This window comes from Tiliqua scincoides, chromosome 5 (genome assembly GCF_035046505.1).
Source record: "Tiliqua scincoides isolate rTilSci1 chromosome 5, rTilSci1.hap2, whole genome shotgun sequence".
Classification (NCBI taxonomy): domain Eukaryota; kingdom Metazoa; phylum Chordata; class Lepidosauria; order Squamata; family Scincidae; genus Tiliqua; species Tiliqua scincoides.
This window is the reverse complement of record NC_089825.1, coordinates 81199301-81214169: the sequence shown is the minus strand read 5'-3', so window position 1 is coordinate 81214169 and position 14869 is coordinate 81199301. Positions and strand designations below refer to the sequence as shown.

At 44.9% G+C, this 14869-nt stretch overlaps 2 protein-coding genes across 4 annotated transcripts in view; both read left to right on the top strand.

The window, feature by feature from the left end:
- The window catches only part of SLC25A39 (solute carrier family 25 member 39), a 441295-nt gene that overhangs the window by 109036 nt on the left and 317390 nt on the right, over positions 1 to 14869 (top strand). The gene's annotated exons all lie outside the window — the stretch shown is intronic.
- Positions 1 to 14869, top strand: part of KANSL1 (KAT8 regulatory NSL complex subunit 1) — a 166072-nt gene that overhangs the window by 8449 nt on the left and 142754 nt on the right. For 2 of the 3 annotated variants that reach the window (XM_066626835.1, XM_066626833.1), the window contains exon 1: positions 9888 to 10552. The exons of the other annotated variant lie outside the window; for it this stretch is intronic. The gene's annotated coding sequence lies outside the window, so the exon portion shown is untranslated. Of the gene's footprint in view, positions 1 to 9887; positions 10553 to 14869 lie in introns of those variants that run through there. 3 annotated transcript variants of the gene reach the window in all.

Sequence of the window (14869 nt, the reverse complement as noted above, 5' to 3'; positions counted from 1 at the left end):
ATTTAAATACAGGGATTTAATACTGAGATTTAATTATCTCAGTAATAATGTATTAATGAATACAGTACACACAATGTTCAGTTGATCAGTATAATAATTCTTATCAGATTATTTCACAGTCCAAAGACAAGCATAGTTCAGACATCCTCTCCAAAAATATTTGTTCTCCATTTCTTATGGTTTCTTTCACTTTCTCAAAGTGTACAGTGAAGGCATGGCCAGTTGCTAAGGGAAGCAAGAGATTCTTGCTGACTCTCATGCCCCAGATATAAAGTAGCAAAAGGAATTATTAAAAGGAGCCATTTAGTTATTTGATTTTTCTCTGTAAACCGCTTTGTGAACTTTTAGTTGAAAAGCAGTATATAAATACTGTTAATAATAATAATAAATAATAGTGGTATCCATATAGCTAATTGTACAAATTATTAACTCGATACTACATTTCAGGCTCACAATTCTTATAAAGGCATGCAATTACAATTTTCTCCCTGCAATTAACAGTTTTGTGGTGGTGCTTTGTGTAGCACTGTGCTGCATATAAGAACATAAGAACAGCCCCACTGGATCAGGCCATAGGCCCATCTAGTCCAGCTTCCTGTATCTCACAGCGGCCCACCAAATGCCCCAGGGAGCACACCAGATAACAAGAGACCTCATCCTGGTGCCCTCCTTTGCATCTGGCATTCTGACATAACCCATTTCTAAAATCAGGAGGTTGCGCATACACATCATGGCTTTTTGGATGTAATCATGGTAATGGATTTTTCCTCCAGAAACTTGTCCAATCCCCTTTTAAAGGCATCTAGGGTAGACGCCAGCACCACATTCTGCGGCAAGGAGTTCCACAGACCGACCACACGCTGAGTAAAGAAATATTTTCTTTTGTCTGTCCTAATCCTCCCAACACTCAATTTTAGTGGATGTCCCCTGGTTCTGGTATTATGTGAGAGTGTAAAGAGCATCTGTCTATCCACTCTGTCCATCCCCTGCATAATTTTGTATGTCTCAATCGTGTCCCCCCTCACGTGTCTCTTTTCTAGGCTGAAGAGGCCCAAACGCCGTAGCCTTTCCTCATAATGAAGGTGCTCCAGCCCCGTAATCATCTTAGTCGCTCTCTTTTGCACCTTTTCCATTTCCACTATGTCTTTTTTGAGATGCGGCGACCAGAACTGGACACAATACTCCAGGTGTGGCCTTAGCATAGACTTGTATAACGGCATTATAATATTAGCCGTTTTGTTCTCAATACCCTTCCTATTGATCCCAAGCATAGAATTGGCCTTCTTCACTGCCGCCGCACATTGGGTCGATACTTTCATCGACCTGTCCACCACCACCCCAAGATCTGTCTCCTGATCTGTCACAGACAGCTCAGAACCCATTAGCCTATATGTGAAGTTTTGATTTTTTGCCCCAATGTGCATGACTTTATACTTACTGACATTGAAGCGCATCTGCCATTTTGCTGCCCATTCTGCCAGTCTGGAGAGATCTTTCTGGAGCTCCTCACAATCACTTCTGGTCTTTACCACTCGGAAAAGTTTGGTGTTGTCTGCAAACTTTGCCAAACTTTGTCATATATAGATGCTGTCTAGGTGAGGCCTTGTGTCATACACATTTTGTCTTCGGATTCAGGCTAAAGTGGTTTCTGTTACTTCTTCTTTAGATGCAAGGCCTCCAAGATCCCAGTCAGGCAGTGACTCCTGTATCAGAGGCGGAGAGCAGTGGCTGATTGTTATCAGTTGCAGTGGTAGCCTTGCTTTTAATACTGCATGAAGTTTAACTGAATTAAATATACAGTATTCATTTTTTTCCACATTTCAGGTTCTGGTTAGGTAGGATTTCTACATGTGAAGATGCTTTAATTCTTTTTAGGGCTTCCTGTCACAGGTCAGAGAGAAGGCATCCATACTGTCCAGTAAGACTGCCAAGTTGCAACTTGGATGTTCCTCCATACAGTAGTGTTAAATTCAGTATTGCCTTGGGAGGTGAAACAGTAGCAATTGTTTCTTCCACTTGTTTTCCCTTGGTCTGTAGTTTACCCCTCTCCTGGCTTACAACTAGGGTTGTAGATAAGCGGCACAGTGAATGGGGTGGAGGAGTAAAGCTGAATGAGAGGATGGGGGGGGGGTAAGCGGGGAGAAAGAGGATGAGATGGGTGATTTTCAAGATACCAGTACTGATGGATTCTTAAGAATGCACCTTAGTAACCTTTACTGCCCAGGATGGATTGTTTTGCTGCTTGATATTTTAATTTGTCCAATCTTATGCCTTAACTATGTAGTAAAGTTTTTGTGTTTTTGAAAGAAGCACATACTTATAGTTAAACTATTTCTAGCTGAGATTTCCAAGTGATACTATTTTGCCTTGTAACATAGTACAACTGAGACATTATTTTCTGTACTCATTCTCCCACCACTTCCATGATGGTTCTCACTTTTCCTTCTTATTTACCTCATGTTGCTTACTAGAAAACTTCTTTTATTTGTTGCTCTTTGTAGAATAGGAACCCTGTTTCAAAACACAGCCCCATAACCAAATCCACATATATCCATGCTCAGCTCACAGCCTGTCCCTTATCTAAACAGAACATTTGCCTTTGCACAACCCCCTCCCTAGCTAGTAGAATGTTGGTTTCTTCACAATGCCTCCCCTGTTTAAACAGAACGTAGTTCTCTAAGAAGTACACTTTTGGGGGAAAAGCAGAAGGCACATTATTAAAACCATGTTTTTATAACCTAAACAGTTTTAAGTTAAAACCAGTACTGTGCACTACAAGACAATATAGCAAAACCGCTTCATTTCTATCCCTATGCCATCTTAGTTATGTTGAAGTCTACTAAAAATAGAGATAGTAATACAGAATTCTCAGATATAGTTAAAATGGTCCTGCTGCTCCTAGCTCATTACTCAAAATTACCAAGATTTTGCAAAGGCTGTTAAGTTTTCCCACACTTTGAGGGTGCCTTTGTACTAGATGTTTTGTATTTAGGTACAAATATCCAGGAGCAAAATGCATCTTATGACAGTTATGAGGAGCACTATGCATTCATAGTTTGCAGCATTTTCCTTCAGAATACAGATGGTCACTGGAGAAGGATTGGGCCTTTGTTTACAAATATATTTGACATCTGCATGTCAATTGAAGTTCCATACAATTTACCGATGCAAAATAGAATGCACATACTACTTGAAATACTCTAGTGCAGGGGTGCCCAAACCCCGGCCCTGGGGCCACTTGCGGCCCTCGAGGCCTCTCAATACGGCCCTCAGGGAGCCCCCAGTCTCCAATGAGCTTCTGGCCCTCCGGAGATTTGTTGGAGCCCACGCTGGCCCAGCGTGAGGGTGACTGATCTCTCGTGTGAGCTGTGGGATGAGGGCTCCCTCCACTACTTGCTGTTTCACGTCTGTGAGGCAGCAGTGGCAAGGCCAGCCTTGCTTTGTGCAAGGCCTTTTATAGGCCTTGAGTTATTGCAAGACCTTCATTCATTTATATAAGTTCATCTTTAATATATTCATTTATGTAAACATGTAAATTTATTCAAATTTTAAATGTAAATTAATTCTTTTTTTTGCCCGGCCCCCAACACACTGTCAGAGAGCTGATGTGGCCCCCCCTGCCAAAAACTTTGGACACCCCTGCTCTAGTGTAACTTTTTCAGGCCATGGGGAGAAATGCTTCATCCTGTCTCTGCTCCCTTTTCTATAAATAAGAACTAGTGTGCTCCTGTGAATAGCGAACTGAATGTGCTAGAGCCAAATATGGGTCCTGTATCTGTTAAGGACTAATTGGATAAGGTTGGGCAAATCCCTATTTCTTATTTCTTCCCATGTTAACAAAAAAATAAGGTAGGCCACTGTTAGACCATAATCCTATATGAACTTACTTGGGAGTAAGCTCATTGAACTCAATGGGACTTCTGAATTGTTGTGCATGGGATTGTGCTGCTAGCATCATTGAGAAACCAAGACCAATAAATGTTGCGCTTAGCAAATTAAAGTGCAACTAGTAGTCAAGTAAAACAAAAATTCAAATTGGCTTTGACCATGTCCAAGTTGAATAAAGCTCCCATCTCTGTTCTAGATTAGAATATCAGTTCTCAAACTTTTGGGTCTTTGGGGCCCTTTCCATTCCTAACAATGGCCTTGGGGATTTGAGGGCTTTGAGAAGCGCACAGATTGAGAAACACAGTCCTAGAAGGTAAAAACACTCTAAATAGCAGTGGAAACATTATACAGAAATAAAACATAAATTGCTAAATGTGTAGATGTAATGAGATGTAAAATTCTGAAGGTATTACTTTCTCAGTTCATGTAGGTTGATTAGCTAATGGCACAAGCTTATGCATGTTTTCTTGAAAATAAATCCACTGTGTTCAATGAAGCTTACTCCCAGAAAAGTGAATATAGGATTGCAGCCTAAAACAAAGTCAGAAATTCTGCATTTATTAAAAATAACCAGCACTTTTCTGCACCATAAGAGAAGAAAAGCAATGTTCTATTGTTCACAACCAAAGGGTGAAATAATAGCAGAGCAATCCTAACTAGAACTTAATCCGGCACAGGTCCCCTGCGCTGGTTTCCTGGTGTCACGAATGTGTCATAAAGCATGTTTGTGCCACCTTGGGAGTCAGTGGGGCCAGCACAGAGGCCCACGCCGGCTCCTGGAAGCCAGATCTGGACCTTGCAGTAGTAAGCTTATGCCGGATAAGGCAGACCAGTGTAGGGGATGGGAGAGGTTGGTGGGAGGGCAGAATGGAGGTGGGGAGGGGCATTTTTGGACCGGGGGAGGGTGGACTGGGAGGTGGATTGATTCCGGGAGGGGGTGGGACTGGCTGCAGCAATGCAGGCTGAATCCCAGTCCCTGGCCCTGGCCCTGGCCCTGGCCCAAGCAGTGTTGCATGGGCTGCTTGGATTTCATTTGAGTAGCCCCGTAAGGGTGACTGGAGCTTGACATGGGGTAAGGGAAAAAAATATCCCCTTAACCCTGAGTTGCCCTCCAGCCAGCATCTATCTTGCACTGCATACAAGACTGGTAACTCGGCCTGCCTGTTCCAGCACAAGTTAGGATTGTGTCCTACATGAAATAACTACCAAGTTAGGAAATCTGGGCCATGTTAGTCTGTCTTTGGAACTGCACGGCAGTTCTTTAAGAAAGATAATATTTCCTGGTTTGGTCACTTATGTGATTCCTTTGCATATGTGTGTTTTGTGCTCTGCCTGTCCTGTCTTACATCCTTCCACAGAATGATATGCATGTGTACATGTCAACAAACAAACATAGGGGAGAGAGCTGAAAATATTAATCTCCCTTTAGTTTGTTTCCATTTTTTCACAAACTGTTGCCCAAAATGTTTTAGACGCAAACTATGCATTGGGGGCCAAATTGTGTTAGTATGGTTGCTGTATGATAGCAGTACCTACGTGAAGCAGCTCAGAAGTGTTTTCCCCTAATCTACAGGTTGTTATTACCTAATCCAGCCATCTCCAAAGTCGAGACCACTGTGCACCAGAAGAATGCTCCCAGGCACAACCAGAGCTTACTGTTCTGCTAGGGAGTCTGCTATCGTTGCCTCCGATCTCCCCAAAGTTTGCACCGCCAAGCCACATCTGCCTGGAAATCCAGGTGTAGAGTTTACTGGGGTGGCAGAATGCAGAAGTGGCTAGACAGAGCAAACTTTGGGAGAGATCAGAGGTGACAATAGCAGGCTCCCCTGCGGAACGGTAAGCTCCATTTATTGGAGTTTGGCTCCATTGGGGTTTGGCTCCCGCTATTCTTCACGAAGGAAACCCAAATTTCCCTAATCCCACCCAACAACCAGCTTATTTACATGTACAGGAGCACCTCAGAACTAGAGATCACATGATACATCCAGAGCATGTTCTGAGGGCTGGGGAGACTCAGAAAGCCTCCAGAGGGCCCCAAAATGTAACTTCTGGAGTGTCAGAAAAACCAGGAAGTGATATTTTTAGGCTTTTAGAAGGCCTTCTGAGGGCCGGGGAGGCTGCATGTGGCCTTCCCGGCCCTCAGAACATCTTCTGGATGTGACCGGAGCACAGCTTTGATTGCATGTGGTCAAGCAGGCCATATTTTTGCAGGGGACCAGGGGCTTTCCATGGGCTGGATAGAGGCTTGCTGCAGGCCGCAGCTGGCCTGTGGGTCGGGTTTTGGAGATCCCTGTTCTAAATTAAGAAAATGTGCATTATTTCCTTATTCTGCCTTGTTGTGCTTCTGTTAGACATAGAGAGATGCAAGAACTGTGCAGGACAGCTATTCCTGAAAAGCTTATTTCCCTGCATAGGTTGTTCATATCTCACCATGCAATATCCATTTGTCTCCAGGCTTATCTTTGTAGTTGTAAGGATTAAATACTTGCTTTTTAAAGGCATGAAAGCCAAGCTGTTTGGGAGGTACAATTCTGTACACAATATAGTATATGCTATTGTGGAATTATGGACAGCACACAGTCTTACTTAAATATATGCCACATCCATAACACATACTTTAAGTGTTAAATATTTGATGATCTTGCATCTTTATGGGACAACAGAAAGAGAAAGAAGGTGGCCAAAGGTAGTGGTATTGCTGTAGATTTAAATGTTTGTGTGAGTGGGTTGCTGTCATTTATTAAGAATTTCTAATAGTAATATTCTGTTACTTCAGAGGTGAGCAATAGTTTCTTCTGAACTAGTATCTTGATACATTTATGGCCAATATGTTGTATGATACAGGTCCATTGCAGGCCAATAGACTGTTGTTTTTTCTTTTTGTACACATACCTGTACATCTGAAAGTAATGCAATGTAATAATTTCTCTATATTGCATGGCATAACTGTATTAACAATCAAGCAGCATTTTTGGAGGAGCAGCTTTGAACGTAGCTTATTGCTTTCAAGGTTTGAAAGCCACATGAGTGCTTATGAAGGAGGCACTATACTACGGGGTCACTAATGTTGCATTAGAAAGTATAGTGCTACATTTGCATTGTGATGCTATGCTTGCAGGCATGTACACTGGCACAAATGCTTTACAATTAAGAGAAGAAACCTGTACATGTGATTTGGGTTCAGATTCCTGCTCAGTAAAGATAGTGTCTGATGTGCACAACATATCTGAAACTGCTGGGGTAGGGAAGGATAGGGCTTATGCAAAGGCACACCTGAGATGCATGCATCTGAGTATTTATGGGAATGTGCCACAATTGAAGGGATGTGGCAGTTAGATCTACAGGACAAGGTATGTGCATACCTGTAGTGTGGAAAACACAGACTTCTAAAATGGAGGTTGGTAGTGGTCTTATTTGCATTTAACAACTCTCAAGATGGCGTACCACTATAAATAGCATAATTAAAAAATAATAACAGTAGCAAATCCAAATAATATGATCATAACAAGAAAACTGAGTGAAACAAAAAGGTCTTCAACCCCTACCAGAATGTCGCTGGAGAAGATTCAGTTTGTAATTCAAAAAGGAGGGTGTTCCACAACTGAGGCACAGTTAAGCCCCCTCCCTATCACCACCATCTGAGCCTTGGCTAGTGGCGGAATATACAAGAAGGCCCCACCAGATGATTTCAAAAGATGTATCATCTCATATGGAGGGGAGTGGTCCCTCAAATACCTGGGTTTTAAGTTGTGAGGGATTTTTAAAGGTCTACATCAACACCTCAGATCATGCATACAAACAAACTGGCAGCCAGAGGAACAGAGGCCTGACTCAGACTCCAGTTTCTAGACTATCTTCAAGGGCAGCCCCATGTGCAATGTATTAAAAATAATTGAGTCTTGATGTCGCCAGTGCATGGGGCTGCTGTGGTCAGGTCTGATTGACACTAGCATGGATGCAGCTGGTACATGAGCCTAAGGAGGGCAAAGGTCCCCCAGCCACTGCCTGCACCTGGCCATCCAGGAGCAGTGCAGAATGTAGGACCCTCAGAATGTGTACCTGCCTGTTCTGCAAATGAAGTACAACTGAATAGACTGGCAGTCCAATATTAGTTGCAGGTCTTTGAACCCAGAGTACCTCTCTTTTGGCTGGATTTAATTTGAATTTGTTGGTCCTCATCCAATCCCCCATACCAGACTGAAAGGGATCCAGATAGTCAGTTTAATCCAGGGGTCGTGGCATTGTGACACCATCAGTAGTGTAGCTGCACAGGGCAAAACGGTATATACTGCAGCTGCTGTAATGCGATGTGTGAGTGGTCCCTCCCAGTTGCTGTTGGAGCCATTCTGGGCACTGATGGCAATGCGCGGGCACTTGCTGAACCAAACAGTGCCTCCTGTGCATTGCTGTCGCTGCCCAGAATGGCTCTGGTAGTGAGTGGGAGGGGCTGCTTATACAGTGCATTGCAGTGCCTGCAGTACTTACTGTTTTGCCCCCCTCTACTGGACACCATCACTCACTCAGTCACCTTGTCCAGCAATGTGTTTGAGGGCCCAGTCCTATCCAACTTTCCAGCATCAGTGCAGCTGCAATGGAGCTGAGGTAAGGGAACAAATGTCACAAATTCTGTGACTGCCTCCCCAACACAGGATGCAGCACATGCTCCATTGGCATGGCTGCACCAGCACTGGAAAATGGGATAGGACTGGGCCCTGAGTCTGGACAGTAGTTATCCAACATAGGGCACAATCTTAACCAAGTCTACTCAGAAGTAAGTCCTATTTTGTTCAGTGGGGCTTACTCTCAAGAAAGTGTGGTTAGGCTTGCAGCCATAGTGGAGTCCAGAGGGTGCTTTGTCAGAAGGGGGAAAATCACAGTCAGCTTCACTGAGGTTGGCAACATCCCTTTCCCCAAAGATGCAGAATAACTCTCAGTACCCACTGAGCAGATTGGGACATGATTGTGGACTACATCGCAGGGTTCTCCAGGCAACTGTTTAGCCACTAGGTTTAAAATTCTGTATAAATAAGCAATGTGTGTGCGAATCAAAGTATAAATTGCATTCTCTGTTTGCCCGCTTCAAAACAGGCCAACGTGCCTTTGCCTTGACTAGCTGGATAGAAAGAAGTGAATATTTTCCCCCTTTATGCAACTGTGAAAGAAGACCCAAGATCTATGCTGCATAATGAATAGGACTGTTCTGATTCTTTATTTTTAAAAAATTGACTCAAGTGTTTAATGTGATGGGCATGACTTTTTTTTATTTTTGCAGATTTGGTTAAATTTTTTTAAGTAGCAACGTAATGAAACAAACGTCCATCAGCCCAATCCTATGCGTGTCTACTCAGAAGTAAGTCCCATTAGAGTCAATGGGGTTTACTCTCAGGAAAGTGTGGCTAGGATTGGGCTGCCTGTCGAGCTATGCTCAAATACTGCACAGATCAAATCAACTTGATCCTTTGAAATGATGATGTGCCCCCTGTATCTTTTTTTAATGGACACCCATAGAGAAGGACAGGAGGGGTTCTGACAGTGTATGGAATTGTGCCTCCCGCTCGCTTGCACCTAAACACCTCCTGACTTAATTTTAATCTTGGTCTCTTTTTTTTTTTTTTAATTCAGTCTCTCCAACCGCCTGGCTGAGCCAAGGTTGCTTTGGTCGTGCTCAGCTCTGCAGTTCGCTGCGAGTCCAGCAGCGCCTGTGCTTGCATTGCCCCCTTTCCCCGCTGCTGGTGCACTGCACCCTCTGCCCTTCCAGCCACCCGGCCATTCATCTCCCCGTGTGCGCGGGTGCACGCGTCTTTTTCCTCCGCTTGGCTTGCTCGAGCCTTGCGCCGCAGAGTTGGGAGCAGTGCGTCTGGGAAGCCGGCGGTGGCGCTGGTGCCTCCCTCTTTTCTTTCTTTCTTCCCCCTCCCTCGCTCGCTCCCTCCCCTCCCCTCTCCCTTCCCCCTGCCTTGCCTGCCCGGTGCATTCTCCGATTAAAGGGAGGAGGAGGAGGGCAGAGAAGGAGCCCAGCCGCCATTTTTCTCCAAACAGAATTTAGCAGCTGAAAAGCAGCAGCAGCGCCACCACCGCCGCCGCCTGCAGTCGTGCCCGGGTGGAGGGTCGAGAAGGAAGGAGAAAGAGGACGAAGGCGGAGAAAGGGGGGCGAAGGAGGGGACAAGGGGACGCCGCAGATCAGTGCTCCCCGTGCCCCACTTTGAAGAAGAGACCCTCCTTTGCAGCAGGGAGGAGGAGGCACCGCAACAGCCGCCGCCGCTGGGGGGAGGCAGGCAGGAGCGCCTCTTCCCCCCCACCGCCGCCTCTTCTTCTTCCTCCTCCAGGGTGTGTGGCGTGGGGGTGGTTGCAAAACAGAAGGCAGCCTCCCCCCGACCCCAAATCCCTTCCTTCCCCAGCCCTTTTCCTGCCCGCCCGCCCTCCTTGCCTGCAGAGGAGCAAGGAGCAGGCGGGCAGGGAAAGGGATCTGGGGCTGGGAGGAAGGGGGGAAAGGGAGCCAGAGAAAGGAGAGCGACGACGACGGAGAGGACGGTGGCGGGAGCAGCAGCAGCCGCGAAGGCAGAGGAGGGGACGCGGCTTCTCTCTCGCCTTGTTTGCAAACTGCGCCCTTTTTATTTTTTGCACCGGGCCGGATCCGCCCGGACTCTGCTCTCGGCTCCATCACGTGGTAGGTGCCGCCGCCGCCGCTTGCTTGCCTGCTCTGCCTTTGACTGCCGCGCTCTGTTGCTCGCTCGCTCGGCTTCCCTCTCCCGTTGCCCTTGCTCGGCCCTTCTTCCCCTGCCTTTGTTAGCGCGGCTGGCTGGCTGGCTGCTCCCCTCCAGGAGCCCGCGGCGCGGCAGCCAGGAAACAACTTCTCTCCCTCGATCCTGCCCCTTCGCCTTTCATCTCTGGCGCTGCGAGGCTATTTTTCTCGTCGGAATGAAACGCCCCGGCAGGGCGAGAAGCACCATGAAACTTCCTTTCTCCTCGCCGCGCTCCCGGTGCCAGGCACGGCCAGGTCTCCGCTCTCCCGCGGCCACGATCATTCTCCCGTGGCCGCTCTTCCCCCGTCGCTTGTGATGGGTCTGCAACAGTCCGGCAGCCCACGTTCAGCCCCCCTTTTCCTTTCTTCCACAACATTGGAAGACCAGGCTCGCTGGAACCGCTCTTCCCCCGCTCGATAGCAGTGAGCAGTGATCGTAGTTGGGGAGGGAAAGTACAGGACGCGGGGGGCACGAATACCCCTGGAACGCGGGGGGGGAGGAGGCGGAAGGGGGGGGCTGACTTTGTTCAACGCTTGGGAAAAGAGGCGACCACTCCCGCAGTGTTCACTTGCACCACATTGCAAAGGACTCGGCGTGTTTTCGCCTCCACGATCACATAATCGCGCCCTCGCCCTCTCCTTTTTTTTTTTTTTAAATGGTGAGTCTGCCTCGCCGGCTCTGACTCTGAGACTGGTGTGTTTGTGCGTGTGCGCGCTTGGGCGAAGTATTGCGGCTCCATTGCATGGGGAGGGGGAGGGGAAGCACGAAGAGGAGGCTGGTTTCTGATGGCGCCACTTTAAATTGAAGGCTGGCCCCCTCCTGAAGCCTCCCAATTGGGGTTCCCGGAGCTCTTTGTCTTGCTTTCTCCCCCCTCCACCTGTTCATAAAACAGGCCCGCTTTCCAGTGGGCTGCTGCTGACGCGCGTTCGAACGGTGGGCGCCCCAAAGTTCCATCGTGGAACCCCCACCTCTTCCAACGCTCCATTCTCAAACCTCTCTGCGCACACTATGCTTGTGTCGGCTAGCTCGCAGTCACGTGGTGGGTTGGCAGTCATAATTTTTGTGTGTGTGTTCGCATTGTGCTTGTGGGTATTGTTGCAACCACAGTCAAAAGCAGTGCATTCCCTCCCCTTCCCCCCCTTTTTAATGGAGGTTGTTTAGAAGCAGGCTCCCATGTCAACTGAGAGGGGAGGGATACTCCACCTAAACTCTTAAATAGGGGCACAAGAAACCCTGCACAAATTGCATAACACTTGTTTTGCATCATCTTAAATGCGTGGGATTTGCTTCATCGTAATGGGACCTAAAATTACTGGATTTGTGTGTAGAGTTGGGTCACGTGTAGTAAGTAATATATTGGTTATGCCAGTAAACATGGCCTCTGTTGCTGCTGTCCAGTTTATTTATTTGTAAAGCTTTGGGTGTATGACCGTACTTTCCCCATCCCCCCACTCATTTGAGCTGTACAATGACTATGTCATTTGCTAATGTGAATTTGTCCCAGTACACCATTTGGCTTTTTTATGTTGCCTGCCTATCCTTTTTCACTAATGATTTAGAATTGGCGGGAATGTTTTTGCTTTAAGGAAATGTAAACAATTTGAGTTAACTTTTTTAAAATTTATAAAATGTCAAAATACAGAATGTTCTATAAACAGTAGTATACTTCTGATATTTGACTGTAAGAGTCTTTGATCCACTCTATGTTAGTTTAAATCAAGATATGTCATTTGAAAACAAGAGGTGCCCCCCTCTTGAGGGGTGTGGTGTTGAATGCTTTAAGTGTCTTGATGTAAACTTGTTCAGTGGCAGATTTTTTTTTTTTTGCTTCTTAAGATATAATTTTGGGGAAAAATGCTGTGTACTTAACTCATACTTTGCTAGTTGTATTCTGCATATTAAAACAAGAACAATTTGGGCCTTTTTCTCCTAGCAGTTACGTCATGTCATGTGATGCTTGCTCTGTGTATGTGTGTCTAATACGTAATTCTAAAAATAAGACTTAGGTAAAAAGCTCTCTCCGTCAGAAGTTAAAATGTGTTGTGAAAGTGGAAGAGAGTACTTCTGATTGCGACAGACTCACTGAAATTCCTGAAGCAGTAGCAAGCCAGATAATCTTTGCTGCTAAGCGATATTTATTGAAGTTCTAGCTTAAGATGAATTTTTGACTTTCTAAAAAGATTGAATCTTAGCATGGAAAAGATAACACCACTATACTATAATTGTATTCAGAAGGTAGCTTGTGAATGACGTCTAGATTTTAGGCAAGGTAATATTTCATAAAACTGTTTTGATGATGCTGTTAGAAAATTTGACTGAAAACTGCTGGCAGTCTTCTAGTTCAGGAGGAGAAAAGCTGTCAGCCAAGTAAGTTGAACATCCTGGAGTTTTTGTATAGTACAACTTGGTGGTAAGGAGGGCATAAAAAAGTGAAATAAGTGGGCCAGATTGTGTCCAAGTTGCTGGGGTAATATATGTATGCAGTGTGAGATTGTAAAGTGTTCACATAATGAAATGTAGAATAGTAGTGTTACTTGGAGGATTGTGACATCTCATTAAAGAGATTGGGACTTAAGGAAACTCTCCAGGTGTGTGTGTGTGTGTGTAAGAGATTTGCCCCAATCCACAGGAGTCACAGAAGATTTACAGATAAAAATGCTTGGTGCATGTGTTTGGGGTAGAAAGAGGTATGTTTTTTTTTGTTTTTTTTAAAAGACCATGTGTATTTTTGTGTTTTGTTAGATGGCATCACTTCCTAAACAGGAAGCTTTAATATAGTCAATAGAACTGGGCTGTGCCCCCAAACCTGTTCTGAGAACCAATTCTTCAGATCTGTAAAATTCTGTATATTGCTTGCACTGATGTGACTTTTTAAGTTTCTTATAATACATTTCAAAGAGATTATATCTCTGTTAGGTGTCTACCACTGTGTATGGCAGAGTTTTGTAACACTTTAAATACTTTAAAGATGTCATAAACTTTGTAGGCTAGGACCCTCTTTACCAAATACATGAACAAAATCTAATCCACAGAAATTTGTGCCACAAGAAATATGTTAAGCTGTGAGTGCCTGAAGGCTCATTTTTGTCTTCTGATTTAAATTTCTTGCTAGTATAATGTCTATTTAGAATTAGAGTATGCTTGTCTGATGTCCAGTAAAGACTCAGCTGTCTCAAATTGAAACATGAATTTTTTTAGTGTCACGAGAAAAAACCAGGCAAAGTCCCCAAGCTTTTCAAGTGGTGGGTATATTTTTAAAGAGAACGCATCACAAGCTGTCTCTTCCTTCCCTATCCCATTAAATATGATTGCTTTGATCCAGTCATCTTGGCATATGTTTTTGAAGACTTTTCACTTACTGGTATGGTTAAGTCTGCCTGCTGATATCATAGATTTCCAAACAATCTTGTTTATTATAATCTTTTTAATAACTTTCTAGCTTCTATTGAATCTGCACTTTTAAACAATTATGCCTAGAAATGCAAAAGCTGTTTTGCTTATTGGAACCTCAGTGTTTCTTTGCTTCCTGCATGTTCAACTCTTGAATGAATTCACCTTTTGCTAGAGGTGTGATTTTTTTTTTTGATGACAGTGAAATAAAACATATAACCCCACTTTCTGCACTTCTCATTTTTGTGTTTAAAAAAAAAACTGCAAAAAACTAATAATAAATATTAGTTATTTGATTTTCTCTGTAAACCGCTTTGTGAACTTTTAGTTGAAAAGCTGTATATAAATACTGTTAATAATAATAATAATAATAGTAGTAGTAGTAGTAGTAGTAGTAGTAGTAGTAGTAGTAGTAGTAGTAATAATAATAATAATAGTAATAGTAATAATAATGGACTGGACTGGGGGAATGATTGGCTGTTTCTGCTGACCCCTCCCCCCAAACGTGCACTTTTGCAGCTACCTAGGAGCAGGCTTGACCAGCGCAGGATGTGCAGTAGGGGGAGGTGTATTTTTGGGTACGGGGAGGGTGGCCTGGGAGAAGGGTGGGACCAGCTGTGGTAGTGCAAGCTGGATCCTAACCCTCTGTCCCTGACTGGAGCAGCCTTACGTGGGCTGCTTGGATTTGCGCCCATTATTTTGTGGGCTGTAGTACCAAATAGCCCCATAGGGCAGGCTGGCACACAACACAGAGTGAGGGGAATAAAATCCCCTTACTCTGAGTTGCGCCCCAAACCGCAGCTACGTTGTCCTGGATTCAGTGCAGGCCAGACGACCTGTCTGTTCTAGTG